Below are 9,331 nucleotides of genomic sequence, written 5' to 3' on the forward strand. Positions count from 1 at the left end.
AATCAATCCATTTAATAACCAAGAAAGAACAATCTGTTATACAAAGATAACGGTGGCACGCTCAGACCCATATTAGTTTTGATTGTGAGCCTCAAGGCCTAACAAAGGCACCATTCAAACTAATAACAAACTCATATTGCAATACACCAAGTAGCAAACCTTGCCTGACATGCAAGATCCAGAAAAGTTGTGCGAGGGATAGATCTAACCCGAACAATAACTGTTAATGCCTTCAAGATCAAGGTTGGGGTTGCAGGCATGTGCAATTAGTGTGCGATTAGTGTGATTCAAGATCAAGGTTGAGAGTGAGTATGCATGTTAAACCTCACGTGGATGAAAGATCCGAAGGATTTGTAAATGTATTTCATAGTTTGGAATATTAGTAGCGTTTATATAGGTACAATTGGTCATTATACATGTTATAAATCCCTTAATAATAATCTTAAGATCGATCTGTCTTGAAGTGGTCCAGAAAGTATACATTATAGCAATCAACATCGTTGTAGGATAAAAATAAAAAAATAATTAAAATAATAATTATAAAAATAAAATAAAAAAAAGCATCATTTTGTGCCCTTTTTATTGGTCGGGAAACCCAAAGAATTGTCACCCATCTATTAAAATCAAGAAAGGAATCATCTCCGGATCCCTCCGTTAAATCCACATAATCAATCAATCCGGACTCTTGAAATTTGATCTAACGGCTACAAACAAGGAAAAAGTTATAATAACTTTAGCCGTTTAATCAAATTTTAAAGGTTCGGATTAGATGATTGGATGAATTTGATGGAAGAGATTTGGAGATGATCCATTTTCTTAAAACCAAAGCCCATTCTAACCTAATTGGCCTACACACAATGTCCAGAAAATTTAAGATTACAAAAAGCTCGTTTGAAAGTATTTTTAAAATTACTGAAAGTGTTTTTAATGAAATTGATTTTGAGATTCAAAAACATTTTAAATATTTTCTAGAAGAAATATGTGCTTTTTGTAGGAAATATTTTAAATATTTTTTCAAAATCTACTTTTTTTTATTAAGAATTGATTTAAAAAATATTATCATTAAAAACATTTTCAGTCGTGTTAAAACAATTGTAAAAGGGCAAAAAATGAAGTCTAAACAAAACGAGAAATAAGAAACGCATAATCGCATATCCCAAATTCAAAAGGGTACAAATTTCACAGCTGAAGCCCGCCAAAGAGCGGCAGACACGGCGTTTGCCAGCTGGCAAAATCCCAATGCCACCTTAAACCTGCCACGTGTCACTCACCCTCTTCCCCCGAAGTCACGCCGTAGACTCGTCGGTCAGTCTTCCCCACTTCTCGCTAAACTCCGAAATGCAAAACTCCAATTTCAATTCTCACAATTACTCTCTGAATCTCTGCGAATTTATTTCCGAATCCCAGAAAATTAAATTACCCAAAAATCCAAAAGACTAAATCGGAAAATGAAGGCGGAGGCTTTGACTCTGGTGCTGGTCAACTTGGCCGGGATCATGGAGCGAGCCGACGAGTCGTTGCTCCCCGGCGTGTACAAGGAGGTCGGCGCCGCTCTCCACACCGACCCGACCGGGCTGGGGTCTCTCACTCTCTTCCGGTCCATTGTGCAGTCCGCTTGCTACCCAATTGCGGCGTACCTGGCCGTGCGCCACAACCGGGCCCACGTCATCGCCCTCGGCGCCTTTCTCTGGGCCACCGCTACTTTTCTCGTCGCTTTTTCCTCCACTTTCACCGAGGTAATTAAATTTTGATTGAGTTGGTTCTATTTGGTATTCGTCGTCTAGGGTTTTGTTTCGTTTCTGAAATTTTCTCGGTTGCCAAACAGAAAGTTAGTGGCATTAATAGGTTGTATTTGCTGATTGTGATTTCAATTTGTGAAGTTGTCAATTTGGTTTGCCAGAAATGGTGGTTTGATTTGATTGTTGAAGATTCTACTTAGATTGCTATCTATAGTAATAGACTACTAGTGGATTTTTCTTTTCGAATTTTGAAAATAGTCTGGAGAGTAGGTAAATGTTTGAAATTCTAGTCTGATCGAATAACCTAACCTGGAGAAAAGATTTGGGGATGTTTTGTGTCAACTTCTAGTATCTTTTTATGCTAGTCATGAATGAAGAACTGCTCGAAAAGCTTAAGGGAGTCGAAGAAAAGAAATTGAAGTATCGCGTTTTCTTGTTGCTTTGATTTCTAGCTGAATGAACGGTCTGCATTAGCTATGCAAGTAGGTTTTATAAAATCTTGTTTGAGAAAAACTGAGTAGTTGTGGTGAATAAATTTCACGTAACGGACACATATGACTGTTCTAGCAGAGATAGTTAGATTTGGTGATTGCAGTCTTCACGGAAATTATGGTTTTAATAGTTGAACTCGGATGCAATGCATGTGTTCTCTGAGTATATAGGGATGGTTTCAGTAGTTGAACTCAGATGCAATGCTTGTGTTCTCTGAGTAACTCAAATATATAGATGTGGAATCAAAAATTGTTTCTTGTGAAACAGTGAAAGCCTTATAAAAATGAACATATAAGTTGAGAACACGAGGAGCTTGAAATTTGGTGGAAGCTGAATTCTTGGGTTCAGATTTGGATATACTAGACTCTGGACATGATAAAAGTGGATTCATCTGTAAAGTTTCTGAAAGTCTTCTCAAAAAAAAAGTAAAGTTTTTGAAAGATTAAGGCCCAGTTTGGTATTGCATTTTTTTCACCAAACAATGTTTCACTTTAAAGTTAAGCAGTAAAAAAATGTTTGTAAAAATAAAATATACTGCTTATTTTAAAAGCAATGGCCTCCAGATAGCAGCTTTTAAAAGTAGTCTTTAGGTTGATTTTAAAAGCTGCTTTAATAAAAAGCGGAGTTGAGCATTTAGAATATATTTAGTGGGAATTGTTATTGGCACTCCAAATATTCATTTTGCACTCCAATCGTTCTATAATTGGAAAGTAAAATGCACTTGTGAGGAGTTTAGAATGAGATTTTTGGAGTGCTAATAACAGTTCCCCTTTTAATTCCTATAATAGGCTCCTTTATTTTAAACAATGACATTTTTTATCCTTCTAGACAATGCTTTTACACTGCTTTTCATACTTATAGCACTTTTAAAAATACAGTTTATCGAACGCTCAATTGCCTTTATTTTGCAATTGATTATTCTTAAAGCACAGCAAAAGCAATTTATTCAAAAGGCACGGCAATCCCAAACTGGCCAAAAAACGGATGTTTTCCGCTTCCTTTAACTTCTTTTTTCGTTAAAATGATACCTAAACTTTTACTTCCTTACTGTCATGCATAACAGAGTTTGACAGTTTCACTTGTATCACGTCTCTAATACGTTACTTATCAAATCAGTAAAGAACCAAAAAGATCGTGCATGAGAAATCGAGCATAAAATAAAAAGGTGAAGTGTTTGTTTTATAATTGATTCAAAAGGGGGTTATAACTGATAACTAAAGTTATCAAACCAAAAGGAGAGAAGTATCATTATGTTTAGCTTGATTCCAGCTTGTTTTATTCACTTTGAAGTCATTCAGCTTTTATTGATGAGGTGGCTATATCCAGAGCTTTGAATGGGATTGGCCTTGCTCTAGTTACTCCGTCTATCCAGTCCCTTGTAGCTGACTCAACTGATGACAACAACCGAGGTATGGCTTTCAGATGGCTTCAACTAACGGGCAATGTTGGTTCGATAATTGGTGGCCTTTGTTCTATATTGATAGCTCCAATAACAGTCGTGGGAATCCCTGGGTGGAGAATTTCCTTTCACCTTGTTGGTTATTAGTGTTGTAGTCGGTGTTTTAGTCCGTCTGTACGCCACTGACCCACATTTTCCAGATTGTGAAACAAAAGATAGCAGCCAGAATTCTAGTAGTTCCTTGTGGTCACACGTGAAGGAACTAGCCCTAGAAGCTATGTCGGTTATTAAAATTCCTTCCTTTCAGATCGTTGTGGCGCAGGGTGTTACTGGTTCATTTCCTTGGTCAGCATTGTCATTTGCGCCCATGTGGTTGGAACTTACTGGCTTCTCTCATGGGAAATCCGCTTTCCTCATCGCCTTGTTTGTGATTGGAAGTTGCCTTGGTGGCTTCTTTGGAGGTAAAATGGGAGATATCCTTTCCATGCGTCTTCCAAATGCAGGAAGGATTATATTAGCACAGATAAGCTCCACATCTGCCATCCCTCTTGCAGCAATTCTTCTGCTTGCATTACCTGCGGATCCATCTACGCTTGTCATCCATGGTTTCATCTTGTTCATCATGGGATTCTTAATTTCATGGAATGCTCCAGCTACAAACAAGTAAGCCTTAAAACTTCGTAGTTCTGTCTGTCTTTAATTTCCTTGCGTTTTTATGGAAAGTAAAGCAAAAACACTAACGGATGGCATGGTCTATGTAGTCCGATTTTTGCAGAGATAGTTCCTGAGAGATCCCGAACAAATATATGCTTTGGACAGATCTTTCGAGTCCATACTTTCATCGTTCACTCCTCCAGTAGTTGGGATATTGGCTCAACGCGTTTATGGTTATAAACCAGTTCCTCAAGGGTCCAGTGCATCTGAAGAGATTGCCACGGATAGGGGGAACGCTTTGTCATTGGCAAAAGCACTATATACAGCAATAGGAATTCCAATGGCTCTCTGTTGTGTCATTTACTCATTCCTATATTGCACCTACCCAAGAGACAGGGAGCGTGCACGGATGGAAGTTTTAATAGAATCAGAGATGCAACAAATAGAATTAGAAGATTCGCCTACCGGAGGAGAATATTCACGTGCTCGGTTTCCTGAATCAGAAGAGCTGTATGTGAATGATAGAACTGTCATTGAAGTAGAGTATGAAGGTGAGGACACTCTTGATGCTGACACCGATGATGATGAACAGACACTGCTATACCGCCAGTTAACGTTTGCCAATTTGAGCCCGCTGTAATCTTACCAGAATTTCACTGAACATTCCAGCTCTATTCAAGCACATCCAAATACCATACATGTACGTAAGAATTTTATCCGTCCTGTTTTGACCTCCTGCCAGAAAACGAGCTAGAGAAAGGCAACTTCCATACAAACCAACTGCTTGAGCTTGCCAACAGAAGAGTTCTCGCTTTCTTTGCTGGTTTTCTTGCCATTGTAACCACATGCTTTCTCGAGAGAAACATTTGGATAAAACGGTCGTACGACCGTCAATTTTGCGTACGAGATGTAACAAATCGATAATGAGATGAAACACAATCATTTATAGTGAATCATATTATCCAAATTTTGATGATATATTTTGGTTTCATTCCTAACATCATGACATATTAATGTTTCTTTACATAGGAGATTGCTTGTGGCACAAGAATAATTAATTAAGTGGGTTTTGTGGCAGAGATCATCACAAAAAGCCCATACCTCACTTTTGTAAAACCAACTAGCCCACATGCTTGGCAGAGATCTTCGAATTCACTTTCTGATGTGAAGACTTGGCTGCCCGATATTTACTTTGTTACCTACCAAACAAAAAAAAAAAAAAAAAAGAGGGTAAAATCGAATCGAAAACCGGTGAGATGAAATAGAAATTATAATACCAAATCATCGGCTACATGGGGCACATTCAGCAGAATCCCAGAACTGCAGCAATGAAAGTTTGGAGTACGAAAGATGTACCTGTGTTATGTTCCTTAGAAATGGGATGTGCGAAAAACGCCCGTCCAGTATGTAAGTAGATGCAACGAACACCCCACCAGGTCGCAGGACTCGACTAATTTCAGCAACCTTCAAAACCACAATTATCCAGAGAAAATACTAGTTAAAAACTAAAAACCGAGAAATGGAAAATGTACATTAACTTGTTGTAGACAAATTAATTATTATCAAGGACATGTAAATACTTACACCACTGTCTGTTACGATAAGATTTAGTACCCCTTACAGGTAGCTAGAACAAGCAGAGCAGTTAGCTCTAACACCATATATAATTAAGTACTTACAGCTGCTGATGGTGAAGGCCAACAATGTAGGGCGGCACCAGCATGCACAGCATCAACAGAACTTGTAGCAAAAGGAAGCCTAGATATATCAGCTTTGACCAGAATTATGTTCCTAACAAAAAAAACAAACGTAATCAGGTATTTTACGATTGATAACAAAACTTCGGAAAGATCCATAAGGAGATAGCACCAAATACGATTTGAAACTTTTAGCAGCTTTTATCATCTAAATTTGCATGAAAACATCAAGGTTCTGTACTCTTTTGGGGAAGTTCTCCTCCTGCTGAATGAATCCATAGCATTCCTTCAACATGTTCTATGAGTAGTCCAAAGCAACAACAAGAGAAAACAACCCACTCCCACAACTTGCATCAATGATATTTCCACCACCCAAGACAGGCTTCAAGAAATTTTTAGTCCACTCAAACTGCAGTTAAAACTATGCCGTGGTTAACAACTCAACAACCTCCTTAGCAAGACAAATCAAATACACAGGTAAAATATGACTGTTTTTAGTATTTCAAACAACCATATTGCATATTTGGCAGCAACATAAATTATCTATCTATTTTTTAATGCCGTGATCAGAAGAGGACTTTTTCTCCCCTTCTTTTTTTTCGGAAAAAAAAAAAAAAAAAAAATTTAATTGACGGTCATAGGAGGTGGAGCTTCACATTTTAAGTAAAAATTTTATTCTACTTAGGCCCCATATAAAATACTTTTCTAGAAAACTGGTTTTCACTTCATAATTCATCTTAGGCCCCATATAAAATACTTTTCTAGAAAACTGGTTTTCACTTCATAATTCATACGTAACGCAAGCAAAATGGAATAATATGGTTCCCATGAAACGTCCAAACTCCAATATTATAAGAAATATTGTTCGCTGACACACCTCCCTACTTTCTAAGGATTGTATGAGTTACAACGCAACCTATCAAATACTGTACTTTGAAATTTAGAAAAGACATTTGATAAGCCCTTGAGATGAGAAAATGTGGAATAAAAGAACTGATGAGTGATCATCTTACCTCTTTCTCCGGGCCAGGAAGACCAATCAATCCAGTAAAGCTTTGACGCCAGCCCCTCTCATAGAGATGCGATAACAACGGAGTCCTGATGCAACAAAAAGTCACCTATACGTTAAATAGAGATGCAGATCAAGTTCAACATATTCATGAGGTATCAGCAAGTACTATTGGTAAGGCTTTGAAAATCGTAATGCGGTAGATGCAATCAATTCAACTGGGTTCATGCTCCATCTATGCCACAGAGGATAAGGTAAAAAAGTTGACCTCAGCGGGTCTATGAGAACAGAAAGAATCTCGTTCACATAATAAGAGTCAAAGAAGATACATGATCTCGGAACATATGTACCAAATCAAGCCGTAAAAGATCAATATAGTAAACATCAGATGTTATTCTGAGGATAAGCTGAAAGGACTCACGTCTAACTCTACTTCGGCAACCTGTCTTTCGATTTTTGTCTTCTAAACATGGGTGCAACAATAAGGCTGAACATTCATCGGTTGAGTGTCTGACAACAAGGTAATTCTACGGTTGATTGCCCATTTTGGAGGAAGGAATGTTGAAGTGGTAAAAAGATCAGAATTGTTGTCCATAAGGGATTCAAGTGGCTGAATAGTAGGTGGACAATATCAGGAATTGAACTAGCACTCAATATAGATGCTAGCAAGGAACTAATATCCAACAAAAAAGGTGGAAAATATCGAAGTTAAGATGGTTGGAGAATCAGATGAATGGAGTCCAACCAAGCAATATTTATGGCCATCTATTTGGAATTCCATCACCTTGTTCTTTAAGTGCAAGCCAATGAAACCCAAGGTTTCTAACCATTCTGCTCCAAGAACCAAATCGCAACTCATGACAGATAGTAGGCGCATATGTGGCGGCCGAGTCAAGTTGCAACCGAGGGGTTGAGAAAATTAAGGTCTACGCCGGAATCCACAAAGACTTAAATAGGCAGGTCGCCAATGTAACCAACAAGGCACATAACACAACCTCGCGTGCGTTTAGGAGAGGCAAGGTCGTTGAAAGTGATTGGGACAATATCGTCCACCAGAGGCTCATCAGGCACCGGCGGAATATCGTTAGGATTTGGGTTGGTGGCTACTTCGGAGACAGTTGCAGCATCCAATAATAACATATTGGGGTTGCACAAGTCTGGCCTAAAAGTACTTCTCAAGAAAATATAGAATATTGGCCATGGGAACGACGTTCACGGATCTCTGCCGTAGAGAGGTGCACAAGTGGTCTAGCTGACGAGGAGAGAACCGGTTTAGAAGGTGGGACAAAAGCGGGGTGCGATGATGCAACATGTGTACGAAATGGGTAAGGAGGGTAAGGGCGAAAAACACTACGACTTAGTTGTTTATTGTCATATATGCGTGCAGGTTCAAAGGCACGGGCCAAGAAACGAAGACCTTGGGCAAAATATCATCCTAGAGCTCCAGTTTTAGCCTACCAAGGAATACCCCTAGCAATTACTCATCGTTCCAACCTTGTGCTCGACAAGATAAACGAATGAATTCATTAAAGTAGGCCTCGAGAGAGCATTTTTGAGAGACATAAGAAAAAGAAGTGTTGAGTTTAATTGGTTGTCTGGCCCAAAACATTGCAAAATGCATTTAGTAAATAAGGCCCATATACCAAACTCGACCGTACCATTTGAACCACATAGCTGGATCGCCAGTGAAAAGGAAGCTCACAACCATGGCCCAATTGTTTAGGTCAACACAGTGGTAGTCTAAGAGTCGTTCCATCGTGTCTAAGGCCCCATAGGTTATTCATACTAGTGAACAGTAACCGCCTTTTGCATCTCTATCCCTACACTGAATAGCCCTGACAATTGACAATAAAATATTAGTATTTTTTATTTTATAAAATAATACAAAATAATTACTTGTGAGATTTCTTTTACCTTGACCGGTTCCCTCACCTAGCCCTCTCTCTCATTTCCCTTAGAGCAACTCCAGCGCAGGAGTTTGCCCTGGGGACAGGCCAGGAAAAAGGGCCCTAGAGCCTAGCCTACACACTCCAGCGTGGGGAGCTCGAGGGACAGTGGAGGCCCGAGCACCAGGGCTGTGAGGAATTGCCAGCCCGCGAGCCCGAAGTGGATCAGACGCAGGGCTGACGTCATCCAGGCGTCAGCCCAATTTTTTTTTTTTTCTGTTAGGCCTGTGCACCTCACCCGCGCGTGAAGGCGCGTCACCCGACATGGTTTCAGCGCTTGGGGCCCGAGGTGCAGTTTCAAAAAGTTACCGTTGGGTAGCCACGTGGCTTTCCATGGTCCGTTGGATCTTAACGGCTATATAATGTGGACCGTCCGATTTGCAACAGTAAAAAAA

At 39.3% G+C, this 9,331-nt stretch overlaps 1 non-coding gene and 1 pseudogene across 1 annotated transcript; one reads left to right on the forward strand and one right to left on the reverse strand.

The window, feature by feature from the left end:
* Positions 1 to 1,210: 1,210 nt before the first annotated feature.
* LOC103941324 lies at positions 1,211 to 5,262 on the forward strand. Its single transcript, XR_007258034.1, has 3 exons — positions 1,211 to 1,736; positions 3,544 to 4,293; positions 4,392 to 5,262. It is a non-coding gene; the product is annotated as an uncharacterized LOC103941324 (transcript).
* Positions 5,263 to 5,342: 80 nt separating this feature from the next.
* Positions 5,343 to 8,746, reverse strand: LOC103929882 (annotated as a pseudogene).
* Between the last annotated feature and the right edge of the window lie 585 nt (positions 8,747 to 9,331).

Source organism: the organism of the source record quoted next, unplaced genomic scaffold, assembly GCF_019419815.1.
Source record: "Pyrus x bretschneideri cultivar Hongxiangsu unplaced genomic scaffold, Pyrus_bretschneideri_v1 Contig2, whole genome shotgun sequence".
In the NCBI taxonomy this organism is placed as follows: Eukaryota; Viridiplantae; Streptophyta; class Magnoliopsida; order Rosales; family Rosaceae; genus Pyrus; species Pyrus x bretschneideri.